We start from the raw sequence: 22,787 nt of genomic DNA on the forward strand, positions 1-22,787 counted from the left end.
GAGAAAATGCTCTGCAGAATTCATTAGAAGAGATACAACAATAGTAACAAGTCCACTCAAGGTTCATTCTCCCAAAGCAGTATACATAAATGATACAGCCTATGTAATGCCTTATCCATTCATTGCAGCAATACTGTCAATAATACTATTATTATTTCTTTAAAAAAACATTTAAAAACATTAAGGCTTAGTGAATTCAAACCAAAATCCTCTTAACTTCAAAGTTACAGATCTTAACCATTACGTGGGAAAACTTGGAAATTTCATAGCTCTACTTATTACAACTTGCACACAGACTAAACATTTGTATTTCGTTTCTGAATTTCAATAAAGTTGCATTTGTATTTATTTCTAAAAAACAAATTTCTGATCATCTCAGGACCCAAATCCCAAACCACAGATAGGCGTGCATACCTGCCCCGTCACACACAATACACACACCATTACCTGATATGCAAAATTAAATCAGAGAACGTGACTCTGTCTGCTTACTTGTCTATCTTACCATTGCAGAATGTGCTCAAAGCAAGCAGACAGGAGGCGAATGACAGTTTTTATGTGGAGACAACCAATATCCATGCCATCAGGATATGTGGACTTTGGCAAAAGTAAGTAGGCTAGCGGCAGAGCCTGTGCCTGCTCTCCTAAAAATCTGGAATGATCACCAGTCCCATCAGCCACTGAGTCTCATGGGGAGTGATTTACTGGAATAACCTCAAGGTAGCATCCATCTTATCGGCGCTGGAGAAGCTATATAAAATCAATTCCAAAAGAGGTACCCAGCAGGTCCTTCAGCCTCCACAGATACATCTGCCCAGTTCACTTAAAAATCTATTAGAATGTGTCATTCCCTTAACCAAATTGAAACCCATAACTGAGAAGACTGTGAGTGACATTAAGCCACTGTTCCCACAGCACTATGTAAAACCCAACACTAGCAAACTGTTCCATTTGATCATTCTGACACTTGCTCAAGGTCGTTTTTTTCCTTCTCACTCTTAGCCTGAAATATCCATCTCCAGATCTCTGAGCCTATGGGAACTATGTCATCTTTTTAAATCACAATATAAAGTCACATTTAACCACATTTTCTGCCAGACAGGGTTGCTCACGCTTGCAATCCCAGCTACTCAAGAGGTGGGGATCTGGAAGACTGCAGTTCAAGTCCAGTCTCGTTGAAAAGTTAGCAAGACCTCATCTCAACCAACAACCAACAAGATATGTACCATACCTTACCTATGGAGACGATCGCTAAGATAACCATGTCCCAGACTGCCCACAGGCAAAAACTTGAGACCCTATAACATGGAAAGTAACTAAAGCAATTAAGGGCTGAAGCGTGGCTCAGGTGCTGAAGCCAAACAACACTGGAAACTAGGAAATTCTTTTCCTACTGAATTATGCACTCTTTCATTCCCAAGAGTGAACAGTCAGATTTTTGGTGTACAACTCTCCAAAAAATATACATATGTAGGGCTGGGAAGTTGGCTCAGTGGTAGAGTGCTTGCCTTGCATGTCTGAGGCTCTGGGTTCGATTCCTCAGCACCACATAAGCAAAAAGAAAAAAAGCCAGAAGTGGTGCTGTGGCTCAAGTGGTAGAGGGCTAGCCTTGAGCTGAAGAGCTGAGGGACAGTGCCCAGGCCCAGAGTTCAGGCCCCACGACCAGACCCCAAAAAAATAAAATATATATATATACACATATGTATGTAAGTATGTATAATCATATATGTGTGCGTACATACATGTGTATAGATGCCTATACATATGTATATAGAGACATGTGTATATATATGAATATATGTGTGTACACATATATAAATATGATTTATATGTATGCATTTGTGTATATATATATATACATACACAAATATATATGATCACATAGAACACATAAATTGTCTTTTCCCATTGGTCTGTATGAATTACAGTTCTCTAATTGAATCATATATTCTGAATATGTTAGCATCTATTTCTTGCAGCATGCCTGCTCTACAATCTGGGTGTATCACCCCTGCTGAGGCCTGCCCCGCCCTGTGGAAAGCTGGTGTTTGCCGTGCACCTCCTCCACCACCCTGGCCCAATCCAAGGACTCCCACAGAGCAAGCACCAGGGTTTGATGCCTTTACCTCAAACTACAATGACATCTATTTCTGGAAAAAGCGACAAACCGGAGTCCTTCTGGCAGATCTCTCTCCTTTTGCTTTTGTGGTCTTCCTTCTAGATTTCCAGGAGGAAGGCAAACCAGCTAATTTCACTTCTCACACTGCCTTTCCATTGTGTCCCAGCCACCTTCAGGAACAGTACACAGGGATCTCAAAACATGCCCTCACACAGCCGCTGCATTCAACCTCAGGTTCCAGGAGAGGGGGCCGAAAATCCACAGCCAGGAATCAACTAAGAGCCTCAGGGAAGTCAGCCAGTAGGCACATTACTGCTCACTCTGAAGAATCCATGCCCTGTGAACTGAAAACATGCCGGTAAAATATGTCCATATCCGTCCAACTGAAGAACACCCCAAATTAAATTGGAAGGTCAAAATCTCAGACATACAAATTAAAAGAGCTGCCCGTTGACCAAGACGCAGGAAGATGGGGTTGCTGGAAGCAGAGCAGATGGCCCCGGTGGCGGCAGGTTGGTATGGGCTCATCCGCCATCTGCTGAGCAGCCTTTGGCAAGACTCGGTCGCCGCTGAGGGTCGGCCTCCCCCTGAATCAGAGGCATGTCAAAACACTCCGGAAGATAAAGTTGTGGTGGTAGTGGTGGGTTTACCAACTAGAGACATGAGCCAGGCAAAACTTCCCCTCACAGATGGGGCCCGATTCATGTTAACATGTTTATGTCTTCCCTGGTGACAATAAAACTCAGGCGATGGATCTGGTTGGTGAAATCCAGTGGGAAGGAAATATCAGCCAGAACAGAAGAGGGGGGGAAAAAAGGCAGTTCACCTTGTCCTCTTTCTAGGTCTTCAAAACTCCAAGGATAAGATTAGAACAAATTCCTGGCCTAGAGTGTTCCTCCAGAGCTTTGTCCTTTTCCTTGGGTGTGCATGGTTCTGCGTCATTTTCCTTTTCTGGTTCTTTCTCTCTCCATCCCACCCACAAGAGAGGTGAAGAAGATTACCCTGCACAAGGGAAGATGGTTCTCTGCTCCTCAGCCAGCTCTTGGCCAGGCAGGGATACATGGGATCCTGTCGGAAGAAGCAGATATGCCTGGGTCTCCCCAGGCCTTCTAGAATGTTCAGGAAAACTCCAGGCCCAGCGCCTGGTCTTCGTGACCCCTTAGGGTCCAGGTGGAGACAATGTCTTAGCAGGTTTAAATGAGCGGCAATTAGCAGGACATTGTCACCTCCAACGGCCATGGCTGTGCCAATGTAACAATTATGAAAATCCCCAGTGATGAACTGGTGGGAGTTTCACAGGATTTGCTCCTTGTACAGTGCATTCCTGGCATCTGTCTTCGGTAACGCAACATCCTCTAAACCTAGTGTCATGTGGATATGACAGCCTCACTTACTATAATTTTACAACCAGTTAAAAAGTCAAAGACCCAAACAGAATAGACTAGACCCACCCACACGAATAGAAGCACAGAATCTCAGGTCCCATCCAAGCATGCCTTTCTCACTCTAACCTTACCATGAAGTAATTCCATCTCAGGGCAAACCCAGTCACACACATCTCAAGTGAGAGCCATTACTGATGGCCCGTGCTTATGTGGACTTTGGAAAGCATTCTCTTGCTATGAACTGAGTTCTGAGACAATACATAGCTTATGTTTCTATTTGGTTGGTTTTTGTGCCAATACTGGGGTTTGAACGCAGAACTTTGCACTCTTGCTGGACTTTTTGGCTCAAGGATAGTGCTTTACCACTTCAGTTACATCTCCACTTCCACGCAATGATCTTTTAAAGCAGCCCAGGAAAACTAGTAGCTTCCCTGAGGAGCTGCCTTCTCCTAACCCTGCCTCCGCCTCTCGTCCCAGACACGGGACCATCTACCCCATGATCACAAAGACAACTCACCATCCCCATTAATGCTCTATGGACAGGCTGCTTGGACTCAGGTAATAATGACCCACTTACCTACATCACATTTTAAACACCTAACTTCTCATCATGCCCACACACACTACACCAAGAAATCTTCTGTGCAAAAGAGTTATTACCAAGCCTCCCCACTTAAAAATCAGAGAATCTGGAACTGTTTGAGTCAATCTCTGAATAAATGAGTAAATAAGCCAAAGAAGCAAACCATGACTAAAAATATCAGAACCACTGCCGCAGTTCAAGTAGCCATCACTCACTTCAAGACAGTCTTGCTCTCTGCTCAAAAGATTTTTTTCAATAATATCATTACATATGTAGTAAGCATCAGGCACTGCCACTGTTGTGATTACCAATATAGCAGTAACAAAGACAAATGCAAGCCCAAACATGGGTTGGATATTAGCATCAGTGAGATCTCAGCTGTGTGAACACCTTGATCCCAGGGAAGCCCAGCGAGGAGTTGCACCAAATGCACCTGTAGTGGAAACTGAGCATCAGCAAGACTGAGGCCCCAGGGAGCTTTGTGGACAGGAGATGGAGACAGAACCAGTTTCTAGACTCACTGCCTGAAAGAGAACTGGGAACAGAAATCACCTGCCAGGCCGCCAGGTCAACCTAACAGTCTGCAACCCAGCCTTTGCCACAAGAGCCAGGGTTCTCGTCCCAAACTGTAAGCACAGAAGGAATGGCTTACACAAACATAAACTTGACAGCAGCCAACAGACTCCGGGTCTTCTAGAATTTCACAGAGAGTCAAAAGGAGGAGAAGGAAAAAAAATCACAGTGAGCTACAGCTTCCAAATCAAGTTGGATAGGCAAGGAGATGAGGTCTTCAAATTTAATTAACCACACAATACAATCCATCAGCACACCCTTAGCCAGCCTCTTGTTCTTTGGAGACATCTTGCACTGTGGGAATGTGCCAGATTAACTTCATCAAAACTAATTTAACTGGGCCAGAGATAAATCGCTATTAATCAACCAAGAACCATCACTCAGAACTTCAGAAACAGGAAATTCCAGGTAGACATGGACTGGGATATTCCACATCTTAGATTTCTCGCAAGGAATTAGGCCAGCGTGGAATTTCTATGGATGCAAGAATAGAAAACAAATAGTAATAATAAGGCTGGGTGTGATGGCTTACGTCTATAATACAAACTGCTGAGGAGGTAGAAATTGGTAGGAGCGAGGGCTCAAGGCCCACAGGAGGCAAAGAAAACTAATGTAACCTCAACACACTCACCAAGGTCAGCATATGATACATGTAGCTTCTCAACTACACCAAAGGCCACAGAATCAGGATCTTAAACTGAACCAGCTAAAAAAGTGAGATCCTATCTGAAAAAATACTTAAAACAGGGTCAAGAGTATGGTTCAAGTGGCAGAGTACCAGCCTAACAAGTATAAGGCCCTGAGTTCAAACTCTAGTATCACCCCAAATAAATAAATATATATATATTCATATTATAATATTTATATATTATATATATTAGACAGTACTATATAATGCATATTACCTATATCATTTTTATAAGTGTTTGCTCTGAGTGAGGCCCTAATTCTCATCACAACCCTAAAGGACAAGTGTTTGTCATTAGTACCACTTTAGAAATGAATAAATGCTGAGTGAGAGCATTTATTCCCTAACTCCCAAGGGGCACATCTGCTTTTCTGAAACCCACGTGCCACACCGCTGGTCTGTGGTGCCTAGCAGCCTGACTCTGGGCTGTTTGGATATTCTGTCCTTTTTCAGGTAGTTGGTGATGGGTAACACAAGCCTCGATGTGACAGCTCCCTGACTCTCCCATCAGAGCTGCTCCAGGAGCTCATGGCCCATGGGAACCCCTCTGGGAAGGTACTAGAACACGAGTGGTAAGGCTTTAAAACCATATTGCTTTCTCAGGACTTATTTGGACATTAAGGTCTTTACTGTCCGCAGATACTACTTCCCTGGGCAACGCTGTATTTCCTAGTTGGAGAGTCTTGATGAGACTGGTAAGTATTAGACAATTAAGTCTGGATAGATAATTGGGCCATGAGTCCCAGAAATGCTATACAGAATTAGAGGTAACATTGTGTGATCTGCATATATTCTATGGACTTATTAGTTCATACAAATGACCAACCTCTAGATCAATCAACAAGTACAAATATTCCATCTCATCACTCACATAATTTGCCTCAGAAAGAGCCTAGGGGAAATACAAGGAAATCAAATGAGTTCTCTTGAGCAATGTAACATGCGTTTATGTTCCAAGGTCAACTGAGGGCAAATGAGAAAGGTTGTTTTCCAGTTGCATGCTTTTTGAGAAGTTGTAGAGTCTTCCCCTAAGGCTGGGGGACAGGGGTGGCACACCTTCTCCCCTAAACACAAGCTAAATAAAGTCAGTGAAAAGAGCACCTTCAGAGCCCAAGGCAAGCAAAAACACCAGAAAGTTATGCTGTTGAAGTCTGGGTAAGGAAACAAGGTCTGCTCCTCATTTCTCAGCTTCCTGCGATCTCCCCCCACCCTGCTCCATTCGACTATCTTGGGGGCTCTGTAAGGGAGGCAGGGGTGAGGCTCTGGGGAGCCCCTCATCTCATTCCACAAGGGGCCCACCGCACCATCTGTGTAGCGACCCCGGCTCAACCTCCCTGCTCACCTCGCACCACCTGTTCCTGAAGGAAAGCAACGGGAGACGTGCTCAGACAGGGAAGCACCTAGAAACCCAGCCCTAAGACAAAACGTGAGGAGGAAAGAATGAAAAATGTGCAGGGACATGAATGGCCACAGGCCGCAGAGGAGACATGCGTCCTAGACCGGTTCCAGAAAACTCACTCAACAAGGAGAGACCCCCAAAAACCACCAACTGCGATGTCCAACATAGAGATCTCAGAGTCACCACAATACATTCTCTACAACATCTAGTGCTAAGAAAAAGAAGAAAGAAAGAAAAAAGCCAGGGAGTTATCAATATAGAGGACCAAACAGCCACCCCCCCCCCCAAAAAAGGCCTGATTTGTATTGAATAAAAGTCTGGAAACAAGCTTTTATAAAAATGTTTAGAGAATAGGACTGAGGTAGTATCCAGGAGCTCAATGGAGGAGCACTTTCTTAGAAATCAGAGCAGAGAGGAGGGGAGGGGAGGGGGGCTTGGCTTGAGGACTGGGTGCCTGGCTAGGAGTTCTTCAAGCGTGCCTTGGGGAAGGATCCAGGTTTCCCTCGTGGGCCTCACCCCTCTCTGGCCTCCTGTCTCACCACGTGACCTCTCCCTCTCACAGGACAGCTGTCACCAGCACGCATCAGGGGTCAAGTCCAGGAACACCACTCGTAGCTTTTAGCCTCCAAACTTGTGAACTAAATAAATCTCTCTTCTTTATAAGTCTGTGAGCCTGAGTGCTTTGTCACAGAATCCGAAAATGGGCTGAGAGACCTTCCACACTTTCCATGACCACAGCTGAAAACCCCATGCTCTGCACAGCTCTGCGGGCTGGCAGCCATACAGGAAACCCTCACAGGCCTAGAAGGAACGGGGAAGCAAGATGGCCAGGTATCCAGCTCCCATTTAGGACACAACATTCACGTGGGTTTAGATTTCAGGACCTTTCAGAGTTGGGATTTTTAGATTAGGAACTACAAGGAAGGGAAAGCTAGATTTGACAGAAAGGCCAGCGAACAGCATATACGGAGACTAGACAGGGTGGCAAATGCTGCACAGCTGAACTGAGCTCCTCGCCTCGAGCTTGGGATGTACGCCATCACAGGACTGGAGGTGGGGGGGGAGGGGGAGAGGGAGAAGGAATGAAGAAGCAGCAAGAAAAAAAAACCCAGTGGGCGACAAAGCAGCCGATGAGAAGAACCGAGATTTGAAAGCCGCATGTCTGCGGGAAGTGGCGGGGGCCAAGGGAGCCAGAGTGTCTAGATCTGGCATGTTTAGGAAAAGCAGTGTTAGTAGAAGTCACAGGGAAGCTGCTTCCAGCTTCTATAAAAGATGATGTTTGGGTACCAAAGCAATGGCAGATGGGAATGCCAATTTAAGAAACCGAACACCGCAGCAGAAGTTAGAAGTGTACGTAAGGTGGCAACCATCTACCCATAAATGTACCCTTTGTTACATGACCCAGGTCCCCGTGCTATGAGCTCTTGTTACCCACAAAAACACTTTCAAACAAACAGACAAACAAAATCTTAGTTGCTACAATTATTCTCATCCTACCTGCCTTTGTTCTTAGTCTATCGGAGTTGCTTTCCGATAATTTCCTGGATGCCTTCTCTCCAATCCCTTACCTCTCCCTACACTCTCACATTAAACATTCTCACAATGATCTTCAGAGCACTTATATATAGGTTTTTCCATCGGAAGTAAGATGCAACCAGCCCAATTCCACGTAGGTAGGAACTTCACTTGAGGGATGGACAGACGCCGGAGAAAGGAGAAAGATGAGAAAAACCAATGCATCTGTATTTACCTAATTCATTTGTGTGTAGGTTAGTGACTTGGAGGACCAAGGGCTCTCTAAAGCCATGAGACACTCACACCTTCCCTAGTAAACACACACAGACTGTGTGCATAGATACTTAATCAAGTTGACTCAAGTAAAGTCTACACAGGAGCGGATCTCCATGGAGCAAACTCTGTCAACAAGAGCCAAGAAGTTGAACAAACACATCCTGGATAGGGAGGAGGCTGGTGAGAGGGGATGGATGAGTGGAAGAGGAAACAGTGGGATGAGTACAGTCATCACAATCAAAGAATGTATGGGATAAAGGAAATAGGAAGTGGGGGGGGGGCAGAGATCGATAGAAGGTGTACAGGGCGCATAAATGGGCCTGTGCCATCATAAACCCTGTTATACAACCATGTGAAGAATAAGAACTAGATTAAAAAAAAACATTTTAATCTTTGATGGTAAAATTATACACTTGTAGTGTTTCATTTGGCAAATACAATAATAGAATCTACTGGTTAAAGCTTTCATTATATGAAAGAGACTCAATAGCATAATCACTATAGTCAAAATAACTATCCATCTATTTTCTCCGAGCGAATCCCAGTTTACATTCATTTTTATACAAACACAGCACCGTTTGGGCTCACAATGCAGCCAGTTTCTGCTCCTACAGAAAGCACCTAGATGTGGGAGGGCCATCTCCCTCCCAGAGGAAGCCAATCTCGGTACTTTATTACGAGCACCAGGCAGAGAGAGAAACAAGAGAAGAGCAAACAAGGCCACAGACCAGTCACCTGAGGAAGGGCTGAGCCCCCACCCTGGGCTTTGGCAAAGCCTGTCTCCTGGCTCAATACAACATCCCCACCTTTCTCCATCAGCTTCAGTCCTCTGCAGACTAATACCCGTAATGCCAACCAAGGCAGACGGCTCCTATCCACCTGATACAGGTTCAATAGAACTAAGCATCTGTCATAGTCAAGCTTGCCACCTGAGAAGTAGATCGCCAATCCCGTGTCTTACCTTTGGTAACTTAAAACTTCAGCTACCAGCATTTTGACAAGAGATTATAAAGGCTCAGGCGCTTCCTGAGCAAAGCTCATGTTCAAGGCTGTCAAACTGAGAGGTGTGAAAGGATTTCGCCTCTGAAAATTCCTGTTGAAACACGAGATGCTTTTTTTCTGCTGAGTCATCACTCTTCTAAAGTTGTTTTTCTATGAAGTTATTCATATCATCTTTCACAAGAGCTGAAAATGTTATGTGGAGAATACTGTAAATTCAATCCAGAAACACGGGGAAATCTGGTACACTGACTGAGTAAATGAAGGAAGGAGGAAGAGGGGAGGGAAGGAGGGAAGAAGAAAATGGAGAGGGGAAGGAGAAGGGAGGGAAAATCATCTTAATCTTAGATAAAATATTTAAGGTTAATTCAGCAAACACTAGAAAGACTACTTCACTAAACTATGAACTGAAACAGAAGTTTCAATAAAGCTGTTTCAATCATATACCTGTGCTTCAATGCTAGCACATTTACATTACAAAAAGCAAAATGAAAAGAAAGACAATATTTATTATAAATTATATTTTACTAGAGCAAATAGTACTTCAGTAGTAAGGGCAATATGACTAAAAATGCTTCATTAATTTCTCGGGTTTATTGTGCTGGTAGCAGAGCTTGAAATGTCTGCTCCTGATTGGCATGCTACCTCTTGAGCAACACCCCTAGCCTACTATTTTGGAGAACATATCCCAAACATTTTTCTGCTGGGCTGGCTTCAAACTGAGATCCTCTAGCTATCAGCCTCCTGAGTAGTAAGGATTATAGGCATGAAGATGCCAGTGCTGGGCTGCATTACTTTTAGTACTTTAAAACTTTGGGATTCAACAATTTGAAAAGGTGGGGCTAGGATGTAGTTCAATGGTAGAGCAATTGCCTAGCATGGGCAAAGCCCGGCACTGCAGCTGCTACTCAATGAATGAATGAGGAAGGAAGAAAAGGGAAGGAGGGAAGGAAAGAAGGAAGGAAGGAGAGAAGGAGGGAGATCTATATAGAGAGATATGAAAGACTGGTTTCACCATCAATTTATCTTAATATTTTAATAGTGTTGAAACATCACAAACATGCACAAATACAAATGGAAAATTATTCCAGAATTCTGTTAGTGAATTCCCATTTATCTTGTCAATTGAGTCTTATAAACTAATCATGTGTTATTTCATGCTTACATTTCTAGCAAATGAATTCACATCTCACTTAACCTCTTTACTTGGATGATTAGAAAAGTTCTGCTTTCAGGCTTACAGAGACTGCCCTTTGGAAGCATTTGTAGTTGTGATACATTTTTACCACATATTTATGTAATATGAAACATATCCAAATGTCCTTCTTCATAATAGTCCCTCTCAAGAGCAGGTACTTTCTTGTTGTCATGAAGGTCATCTTCACCTTGAAAACATCTCCACTGGGGATGTTGTGAAAAGCTGATTATGCTCCAAGTCCAGAATAGTTTCCTTCTGATCAAATTAGCCACTGTAAGAACTTTGTCACAAGATTAAGGGTGTTCACAGTACAGTCATTCTCCATCTCATTATAAAATACTATTAAGATTCTCCGTTCTGGTTCCAACTTCTCCAAGCAACAGCCTGCCTATGCAAGAACGAATTCCACACCGGTAACTATTTCTGCAAATGTACAGCCAAGCATCGGTCATGGTGACATACATTTCCTTAATGAATATTCTTCAGAACCACCCAGCCCCCATCCTTGCTTTTACCCAACAACTCATCCAGTAGGCACTATATATTCCCCAGGATGCCGGTCGAGGCACAATTGTGCAGTTTTTACAGTCGGCCTCTGATTCTAGAGATCTTCACATGCTTTCTACTCTCAGGGATTTTTTGTGGTTCTTCCAACATGTACTGGCACAGGAAGGTACCTTAATCTCTTGCAATACCATTTCCAGCATTGTTTCAGCCAGCTCTCTAAGTGATCCCCCCAACACACACACACACACACACACACACACACACACACACACGACTATGCATTAGATCTACTTTTTTTTGGTATGGGTGCTGTCCCTCAGCTTTTCAGCTCAAGGCTAGCACACTATCACTTGAGCCACAGCACCACTTCCGATTTTCTGGTGGTTAATTGGAGATAAGCGTCTCACAGACTTTCCTGCCTGGGTTGGCTTTGAACCAGGATCCTCAGATTTCAGCCTCCTGAGTAGCTAGGATGACAGGCGTAAGCCACCGGCACCTGGCTAGATGTACAGAGAAGCTTCAAAATATTTTCACAGGGACATTGAAAGTCCTGTATCCAACTTCATGTGCTAAGTGCTCAGTACTCAAATGTCTCAGGACAAGGGTGACCCCACACACCCAGGACTTCAGGTGTCAAAGCACGGCAGAGCCCCTGAAAGCCTTGTAATAATGACAACCATTCACGGGCAACTTCTTGGCAGCTCTGAACGCCAGGGCTTCCCGTGGCAGATCTCATGACCATCATGGTTTTGATTTGAGCAAAGATTTTGTGCTAAACGAAACAGTCTTTTGATTCCTTTTTCTCACCCCCCCCCCCAACTTGTATATTCAGCAGTAAAATCTTCAGGTCTATGTGCATCTCCACAGAACCTGCTAAAATTAGTTGTCAAATTTTTATTAAACTGAAATGTTTAATAATAATCTGATAAACAATGATAAAGATAACCCAGCAAGTGTCTTTACCCCCTGCCTGCTGCTATTCTGCGTTTGACGTTCATGAACTCAACTCACTGCGGAACTTATATATGTGACAGATCCCAAATACACTAAATTAACATAGTCTTTGTCTATGACAGGCTACAATGCAGCCCACTCTCACAATGCCACTCCAGCTCGCTGACAAATGCCTTGCATAACTGAAGCAAGTGGTGATTGTGTAACCACGTCCTTCGGGCCAACCAATATCGGCTATATGGTAAAAACTTATTCATGAAGTTTCATTTCTTGCTTACCTGTTTTCAGAGAAACGTAATATGTAAAAATATATATCAGAATATCATCTCTTCAAACCAGGTGCCAGTGGCTCACCCATTTAATCCTAGCTACATGGGAGGCTGAGAAGAGGAAGATCGTGGTTCAAGCCCAGCCTGGGCACAAAAGTTAGCAAGGCCCATTCATGACACAGCTGGGTGCAGTGCTGTGTGCCTGGAATCTCAGCCTACACGGAAATTTGAGACCGAGAGAATCAGAGTTCCAGCCAGACTGGGGAGAAAAGTCTACAAGACTCCATGGAAGCTGGAGGCCGGGGACCATGGCTCCGCACCTAGCCAGGAAGGAAACAAGATGCTGTCCTAGAAATAACCAGCGCAAAGCAGGGCTGGAGGCATGGCTCAACAGCAGAATGCCAGCCTAGCGAGCATCAGGCCTTGAGTTCAAACTCTAGCACAGCCGAGAGACAGATGGAGAGAGACAAAGTTCATTCTCCAATATAGCTGAGAGACAGACAGAGACAAAGTCCAAACTCCAGTACAGCTAAGAGAGAGACAGACTAACTGAGACAGACAAAGAGAGACATAGTTCAAGCTCCAGTACAGCTGAGGTTTGTGGGGGGGAGTAACAGAGAGAAACCCGAGGGTTCTACTGAGTTACCTCGTGTACCCCAGACAGACCTCCTGTGGAGTCCATTACTGCATGTTAGCCTATTACTCTGTCTCTATCACTCTGCAGTGACAATGACACATAACGCCACGCAGACAGCAGAGCGGCTGCCTGCGAGCCCCACGGCTCAGGAGCTGTACACACATCACAGGGAGTGGAAGAGACTCTAAGGAATGGGGGACCGACTGATATTTCAGGAACCATGAAGCTTTCCAGAATTCTAAGAAATATGGAAAGGAGGAACATAATTCAAATTAGCATGATAAAAATATACACGGCAAAAGTTCCAAAGGCAAGTAAGTTCAATGGATATATGTAGAAAGCTAAAACCACATTGTGCATATTCATGAGGGAATCACAGAATTATTGTTTTTTTAAAAAATCCCTCCTTCTGTCCCATGGAACTAACTCATCTCTGTACTATAAAATCCTAGACTAATTTTCTTAGTTTAGGAAACTGGTTTAGGAATACTGGCAAATTCACTATGGACTCCAATGTTCGGGTTGGGCTGAAAACAACTGGTTAACAGTATAGTTCGAAAAACAGGGTTGAAAGTCGTTTAAGGATACAGGTGGACCTGTTGCAACAATGAGAAGTACAAGGTCATGTCGAAAACAAGCTTTACAACGTTGGGGGGGGGGGGGGAAGGAGGATTGGGAGGGGTAGTGGGGGAGGTAGGGAAGGGATGTGAAGGGTAAACAAAGGAGGAGGCTGCAATGCTTGATAAGAAATGTACGCATTATCCTGCCCATGTAATTGTAACCCCTCTATACAGTATGTTCACAAAAAAAATTAAATTAAATTAAAAAAATTAAAAAAAAAAAAAAGAAAAACAGGGTTGAAATCTTGGCTGGAAGTTGTGGGATGTGGGGTAAATCATGAGAAGACCTTGTGCTCTTCCAATTCTTCATTATGATGTGAAGAATGAGGGAAAGACTCAAGGACTAACACCAGCTCTGCTAAGCCAGGCCAATGGCTTAGGTTCTAACTTCACGTCATCATCCCAGAGCTGAGAAACTAGAATAGAAAATCCAGTCTGCACTTCAGTTCAGGAGACAAACAAGATTTTCTGATAGAAAGCACAGGGCAGAGAAAGTATATAGATTTTCATATCGTGAGGGTGAGTACCATCTTTCCATCAACTCTACTGTGTATGATGCTGTATATTTTATTGTAATGATATGATGGAAGAAATATATATTGAAACTCAAACACAAAGAAAGCTTGATTCTCCCATTCAAAGGCCTCACCGGTGTTGGTTTCTTGGGTTACCTAACACCACCACCACCATGCTCTATTTCCCTAAGAGCAGAAAGGGCAAATTATTCCTTTCCACTTCATTTGGCCACATCCTTTGAAGACCTGTTTCTGTCCTTCTTTGTGCCATAAACACAACTCTAAACACAAAACACAAAAACTAAACCCAAGCAAAAGAAAAAAGCGAAAGCATTAGAGGAATAATGTTTATCCCACAAAAGAAAAGGTCAAATCACCAAATATCAACGCTATAAAGTGCAACCTGGGAAACCATGCACAACATTTGTTCTCTACTCGGAGGAAAATATTGATTTCAGCGGACAATTCTGGATACAAATTAGGGAAAACCGAGTCATAAGGGCCTGTGGACTCCTCAAGGCACAAGTATTCTGAAACAGATACTTCTTTCTACCTGTCATTTTACTGCTAAATCCCTGACCAATCTAAGGATTCAACAACATCACTCTTGATGTTTAACAGACACAGAGATTTACTTTAACCCAGGCTCGGTACAATTTAAATCCAGTCATTAGATGCAAGGCTTCATTGAGAGGATGTGTAGCATAATGAACAAATCATCAGAAAAAATGGATGACATTTAGTCCTACCCTACTAGATTGCTCCATCATTCAGTCCAGGGAGAGATCTTCCATCTCTCTTCTTAGTTGGCAGTCATTCATTCGTGACCTGCGGATGTACTCTTTTCTGGTTAGTAGAGCACTCTTAGTAAAACTCGATGAAAAGATTTTTTTTTTATTTTTGCTTTATTTATTTATTACCTGGTTCGTTTTTATTTTTTTATTGTGAACATACTGTACAGAGGAGTTACAATTACATGAGCAAGATAATGAGTACATTTCTTATCAAGCATTGTAGCCTCCTCCTTTGTTTCCCCTTCCCATCCCTTCCCATCCTCCCCCTGTCCCCCCACCTAATCCTCCCCCCCCTTTTTTTCTAGCTTACAGCCAATGTTTCCAGACTGGGCCCCACCCAGCATCTTTCTGTCTCTTATAGACCTATTCAAAAGGCATCCTATATTCAAAACCATGGGTATGAAAAAAGGCATATTTTAAATAAAATCAACACCACAAATCCATCAGCCAGGCTAAGTACTCCCCCCCGACAGGTGATTCTGGAGTTCCCTCTCTGCCTCTCTCCACAGCCACCTCGTCTCGTTTCTCTTTATTGCTCACCACAAGCTCTAGGCGTGCACGGTGCCGGGTCTGCCTTTGTGTAACTAGACAGATGATGTTTGTGTTCCTCTGAAACTTTTTTTTCTGGTTGTGTAATATACTGAGCCATATCCCTACTTGCTGTGAGTTCCTGCAGTCCATCCATTTTCACTGCTATGGAGAAATCAATCCACTGTAAAATGGCAGCTCAATGCATTTACTCAGTCTGCCGCTGGTACTGCTATTTCTCTCTTTCTTTCTTTCCTTCTTCCTTCTTTATTTTTGGTAGTATGGAGGGCCAGGCACTTAGAAGGGAGAAGTTCTACCAAGTGAGTCATGCTTCCAGCCCCTTTTTTCTTGATTATTGTCTAAGTAAGGTTTTCGTTTTACACCCAGGGCCAGCCTGGACTGGGGCCTCCTGCGTTGGCTGTGGATAAAACGTGTGCTTCACCAGACCCAGCCACTGTGCTATAGCTGGGATCACAGGCACACACCACAGTGCCCAGCCGTTGGTTGAGATGGAGTCTCCAGAGATTCTTTCAGCCAGATTGGCCTCAAACTGTGATTTCCCAATCTCAACTTAAAAAAAAAAAACCTACAAAATTCAAAAAATAGGCTTACAGGCTTGAGCCACCAAACTTGATGGCAGCAATAAACCACCAGAAAGCCAGAAAACCGGAAGTGGAACTGTGGCTCAAAGTGGTAGAGCCTTAGCCTTGAGCAAAAAAGCTCTGGGACAGCATCTAGCTAGGCCCTGAGGTCAAGCCCCATGACTGACAGAAACAACCTTACTTGGTCCCAAGGTCAGGAAGGAACACTGGCAAAGGAGTGAGATGGGGAGCCGACATTCTGCAAACATCTGACTCAAGTGTGTCAGCCACTGTGCCTACTATTTATAAACGAACCACATCGCGCTCCAGAAGAACCCTGTTATACAACCAGGTCTGTTAGGTACTGAGATGGAATTATAGCTGGTGATCTACAGCCCTCTACACCATTGGTTCTCTGCTAAGTCAAGCTTCTCCCAAGTCCAGGAAGCCTCGTGCAAAAAAAAAAAAAAAAAAGTAATGCATTGCTGGGTAGCTCAGAATGATCGAATTATCTAAGAAGTAGGCATATCTACTTGGACATAAAATACTTCTTGGAAGAGTGCACACTTATAATCCCAGCTTCCTGGCTACCCGGAGCCAGCGATGGGAGGGCTTGACTCAAGGACAAGCTAGACAAAAAGTTCACGGGGACCCTCCCCATGCCAACAGGCAAAGCCGGGCATAGTGTGGCCTGCAGCCACAGCTATGTGGGAGGTATAGATGGGAGGATCCAAGCTCCAGGAGCTCCAGGATCTCTGTCTGTTAGGTTCATTTCAATTATTCAGTTATGATCAGATGGCCACAATCACCAGGTTATGGGCCTGACTGGCAGGAGACTGAACAGCCTTCAGGAATGTTTGCTGAGCAAACTCATGACATCTACCCCATTAACAAGGTCAAGGTCAGTCATCCTGCTCATCATCGTCACAACTGCCCACCTCTGATGACTGACAGCAACGTAGGCCTTGACGTTCTTCATTTTAAGAAAGCATCCTGAGCTGAGCTGAGTGGCTCCCGCCTGTAATTCTAGCTGCTTGGGCATATGGAAAATGGGCAGACTGTGATTCGAGGTCAGCCTAGGCAAAACAAAAGTAGAGAGTTCATCTTGACCAAGAGCTGAACATGGTAGCGCCTTGCACCTGTCCCGGAGCGACAGAGGAGAGCAGCAACAGGAGGACTGCAGTCCAGACCAGCTCAGGTATAAAGCCAAACCCTACCTGGGAAATAACCAATGTAAAAGGGGTAGGAGGCATAGCTCAAGGATGCCTGTGTGCCAAGGCCCTGAGTTCAAATCCCAGGGCCTCCAGAAAACAAACGAAGCAGCCACCAACTAAGCAGATGAACTGAGCTGCAGCCCCACAGAGGAACAATTGCTCCACTGCAGTAAAAAGGAACAAACTGCAGTAACTCACATCAAGCGTGGCTGGCTTTCAGTATAGCTACGAGGAAGACAAGAACAAAATTAGGTTTGTGGTCATTGCTTAGCAGGTATAAAGCAAGGTCCTCTCTTGCAAATAAACAATACAGAGGACCAACAGAAGATTCCAAGTGGCAAAGTGCCTGTGTACCAAGCTCAAGACCCTGAGATCAAATCCCAATTCCACCAAAAAAAAAAAAAAAAGGAAAAAAGCAAGCGAGCATTCTAGAACTCACAATGAGCATTCACTGTGAGACAGAGCCCTACTATCTTGTGAGCACTCAAACCCAACATTGGTTATTATTTTTTTCTTTCAGGTCTGAGACCAGGACTTGAACTCAGTACCTGCCACTCAGCAGACTAGCGCTCTACCAACTGAGCCATAAAACCTCCAAGCCCTGATCCTTATTTTTAGTGGTCCTGGTACTGGTAGCACTTAGAGCTACCCACTTTCAGACAGGTGCTCTACCACTTAAAGCTATACCTCCAGTCTGGCTTTTTTTTTTTAATTGTGAAAATACCATATAGAAGGGTTACAATTACATGGGCAAGATAATGAGTACATTTTTTATTAAGCATTGTTGCCTCCTTCTTTGTTTCCTCTTCCCATCCCTTCCCATCTCCCACCTCCCCCAACCCCCAGCCAAAGTCGTAAAGTTCATTTTTCTTCATAAGGACTTGTTTCTTTGAGGATTTGTTGTCAATGAGATATATAAGTCCGTATACATAAATAATAAATAAATAAATGGGCTAAAGACTTAAAGAGAAACTTCTCTGAAGAAGAAACAAGGATGGCCAATAGACACATGAAGAAATGCTCAACCTCTCTAGCCATAAAAGAAATGCAAACCAAAACAATATTGAGATACCACCTCACCCCAGTTAGAATGGCTATAATCAAGAACTCTAATAACAACAGATGCTGGAGGGGATGTGGACAGAAGAGAACCTTACTACATTGTTGGTGGGAGTGTAAACTTGTTCAACCACTTTGGAAAGTAGTATGGAGGTTCCTCAAAAGACTTTGCATAGAGCTCCCCTATGACCCAGCAAAAATCCTGAATGATCACAAACAGGACCATACTAAAGCTACCAGCACAACTATGTTTATTGAAGCATTATTTGCCAGTCTGGCTTTTTATAGTTGCCTTGCATTCCCATGATATTCAAGGCATAATCTTGAAAATGTAAATCTTACAAGGCAAAAAAAAATTATTATTCACGCATCAGCACCCTACATGACTTGAGTGTTTACTGCTTTTTTTTTTAAAATCAGGCTCCAAGGGAAGCACCGTTCTATTTTCTAATGAAGAGTTTCAGAAATACAACATGGAAAAATAATTGAGAGAAGTAATTAAGGGCACGCCGGCACGCTGTCTCAGAAGCTGGATTTCAGAAGGAACCGCCAAGCTGTCTCCCAAAATGACTGTGTTGCACGGGTCACATGTGATCAGCCCACACGGCAACCCTGGTGTCACCCGAGGCCCTGCGTTTTCACGGCGCTGGGGGTTTTGACAAGAGTACACAGAGTAACAATGCGTGTCCACCACTGCAGGATGTATATGGTAGACTCCCTGCCCTCACAAGCTCCCGTTCACAGACGTCCACTGCACAAGCCCCAGCAAGCCCTCATGTCTTCAGCGTTTCCATCCTTTCTTCTTTTCCAGAATGCCAAATGGGAATCGCACAGAATGGGGCCTTTCCCGGACGGGCCTCTTTCACTGGGTAGCATATGTGTAAGCCTCTCCCCGCTCATTCCACTGATTCCCGTCCCACCTCCCTTCCATGCTGAATCATATGGATAGGCCGCCAAGTCTTGATCTGTTCTCCTACTGAAAGACAGCTGGGTTGTTTCCATATTTGGGGCATTTAGAACCAAGCTTCTATAAAACATCCATGTAGTGTGTGTGTGTATGTGCGCGCGCATGCATGCACGCACACATGCATGCACACATGTGTGTACACAAGTCCTGGGGACTGAACTCAGGGTCTGTCTTTTTTCACTCAAGACTGGCACTCTACCACTTGGCCACAGCTCCACTTCTGGCTTTTTGCTGGTTAATGGGACATAAGACTCTCATGGACTTTCCTGCCCAGGCTGGCTTAGAGCCACCATCCTCAGCTCCCAGGTTCCTGAGTCACCAAGGTTACAGGCACAGGCTACCGGCGCCCAGCCATGTAGAGACTCTTGGAAGGTCATAAGCCTTCAAGGCATTTGCCCAAGGAGTGGCTTCCTGTGTAGTATGGTGAGGGCATTTGGCAACGGAAGAAACCACCCAGTGTGTCTATCCCTGTCCCATTCCCATTCCCATTCTCATTCCCACCAGCAATGAGCCTGAGTTTTGACACCCAGCCAGCTTTTGATACAGGCAGAGCTGCCAGTGTTGCTCTTCCGGCAGGTATATGGTTGTCTTTTGCTTGTTTTGTTATGATAAGACACGAACACATGTGTGTTGTATTTATGAACACATGTTCAACAGTTGACGGAAGACAGATATGCTTTAGGGGTAAATTTGGTGGGTCCCAGTTATAAACACCTTGAACTTTACTAGGTATGATAATAATATTATTTTTCCAAAGAGTTGGTGTCACTCTAGACTCCCACCAGAAGTGTATGAGAATTTTATCTTGCCACATGGGTGCACACCTGCCCGTTTGCTGTGATTTGCACACTCATTATTACCAACCATCGCCAACAGCTTGCAAAAACTTTGGAAGGCACTGGACTTTCATTTTCTGTGAACCACTGCTCCCAGTGTTGTGAGCAGTCTCCAACTCGGATATTCTTTCTTCCTTACCAGGTAGTAGGCCCTCTTCCTATACTCTGGGTAACAATGTTTTGTCAACATTATACACGCACGTTACAGCATCTTTTGCTGTGTGTACATCTTTTGGATGTGTGTAGTTGGTGGTGGTTGCTGTAACTGCTGTATGACTTATTTATTTGTTATGGGGTTTGTTGGCACCCATAGTCTTCCATTTCAATGTATTCACGTAAAATTTTATTTTGCTTCGTTTGTGATTCTTGGGACTTCATAAAAATCATTCTTTACATGCCATCAAATGACTTGGGAGTTGGAGTCTTTTTTCCTATCCTAATCTGGCTATTGCTACACTCACAATTGCACGTCATTTGCACAACTTCCTATGAAAGGACTCACAGGGTGAGCCACGTCAGTCAGTGTACCACTCCTCTCTCCTTATTGATTCTGAATTCTGCACAGACTTAACACAATACCTCTTTATCAGATGATGGGAAATTGTGGTTGCCTCAATTTTTTTTTTTTTAGTAAAAATGCCCCAAACATATATAGTTACAAGAGATTTGGTAGAAACCCTGGATAAATAACTGGAGAAAGTAATGAAGAAAGAACTGCTATAGAGCAGCAAAAGTGAAATTTTATAAGAAACTGCCAACCTGTTTTCCAAAATGACTCTACGTCATTATACCCTGAAATGTCAGGTTCCTTGTTGCTTATTGTAAGAAGCACCCTTCTGTGCCACGTTAGAATAGGACACACTGTAACCTACCCCATCCTATCTTCCAGTGTCCAGCTTACTGCATCTGCCCCACCCCCCATTTAGTAATACAGGACTTACTTCCTATACATTAGGAGGGCTTACTGCAGCCAAGAGCCGTCTCTGGCTCCATTCTTGTTTTAGCACCGACCATGCATTGACAATAAGATTTCTACAGGTTTCCCAATGATTGAAAAAACAAAAGCAAAACGAATTATCACAGAAAGCTTAAAAAAAAAAAAAAAAACCTGAAATTCCATTTCTTTGTCCATCACAGTGCCATTTTTTTAAGAAGCCAGCCATGCTTATCCATTTACATAGTGTCTGCAGTTGCTTTCCTGATGAATATCAGAATTGAGCAGAAAACACGTGACCCACGAAAGCTAAACTACTTTCTCTCCAGCTCTTCAGATAAAGCTGCAGCCTGGTGTGAGAGCTGTGTTTACTGCTGTATGTGCTCCACCGAACACCAGACCCTCCAAGCCAGAAAGGGAGAGGCGCAGGTTCCTCTTGGTTCTTCTGTTCTGGTTGTCAAAGTTGGAAGCTTCTTCCCCAGCCTTCTCTGTCCCGCTCTCTGTGGGTGTAACAGATACACCTCAATCCAAGTTACAGTCCCTGGCATGAGCTTGTAGCAGGGTTTTCCCAGCTGGACTTGGACTGGCACTTTGCTACTAGGAAGAGGGCTTTCAGTTCATAGTGAACCTCCCGCCTGCCAAAGCCACACCAAGAGGAGGAGGAGTGATGGACAGGGCTAGAGGCAACCGGTAAAGCATGTCTGCCCCGCATGTGGCTCGGACCGGAGACAGAGAGGTCAGGTATGTGGATGCGTCTGCCCACCGGTCTCTTTTCAGGGCTGGGGGTCACCTCATGTGTGCTCTAGGTAACTCTAGGTAGGTTTCATTTCCATCTGGATCCATCTGCTTTAAGATTAGTGATTACAGATTACATTTCTTAAGATGCTGCTTCTTCCATTTATTACACCTCACAAAAAACACAGTTAGGAACTCAAAAGCTCCATTTTTTTTTTTATAATTTTAACCATAGAAATGCTTCTTTAAAGATCTTGAAGAGATGGGCTGGAAAGGTGGCTCAGCGGTAGAGCACTTGCCTTGCATGCATGAGGCCCTGGGTTCGATTCCTCAGCACCACATAAGCAAAAAAGAAAAAAGCCGGAAGTGGCGCTTTGGCTCAAGTGGTAGAGCGCTAGCCTTGTGCTGAAGAGCTGAGAGACAGTGCCCAGGCTCAGAGTTCAGGCCCCATGACCGGACCCAAAAATAAATAAATAAAATAAAATAAAATAAAAAAGATCTTGAAGAGATGAATCAGGATGAATCTCTCGCCCAGGTCACACACCAATGGCATAGGAGCTAAATCATCCATAAAATGCTTCCCAGGTTGAGATTTCCCTTATGTCATCCCTGTCTGCGTAGCCTCCCTCCTCACGAGGAAGTACCACCGATGTATGTGCAAAATAACTGGCAAGAATGCTCCCCACACCACAGTTTAACAGGCAGCTCCACTCTGGTCCGACACAGTAATCTAATTAAAAACGGGTCCTATCCTATATAGGATAGTCACTCGAGAGTCACACATTGAGATATTTTCTTTCTGCCACATCTAATTTGTTTTCCTCTTAACAGTTTAGCAAATAAACTAAAAGTTGCCTGGCTAAAATACAACAATATCAAGAAACCAATATAGTCACGATTAA

General features: G+C 44.0%; 1 protein-coding gene across 1 annotated transcript in view; it reads right to left on the reverse strand.

Moving 5' to 3' along the window:
- Ryr2 (ryanodine receptor 2) overlaps nt 1-22,787 on the reverse strand; it is a 413,538-nt gene that overhangs the window by 268,029 nt on the left and 122,722 nt on the right. The gene's annotated exons all lie outside the window — the stretch shown is intronic.

Source organism: Dipodomys spectabilis, unplaced genomic scaffold (assembly GCF_019054845.1).
Source record: "Dipodomys spectabilis isolate Male_0828 unplaced genomic scaffold, ASM1905484v1 ptg000096l, whole genome shotgun sequence".
NCBI lineage: Eukaryota > Metazoa > Chordata > Mammalia > Rodentia > Heteromyidae > Dipodomys > Dipodomys spectabilis.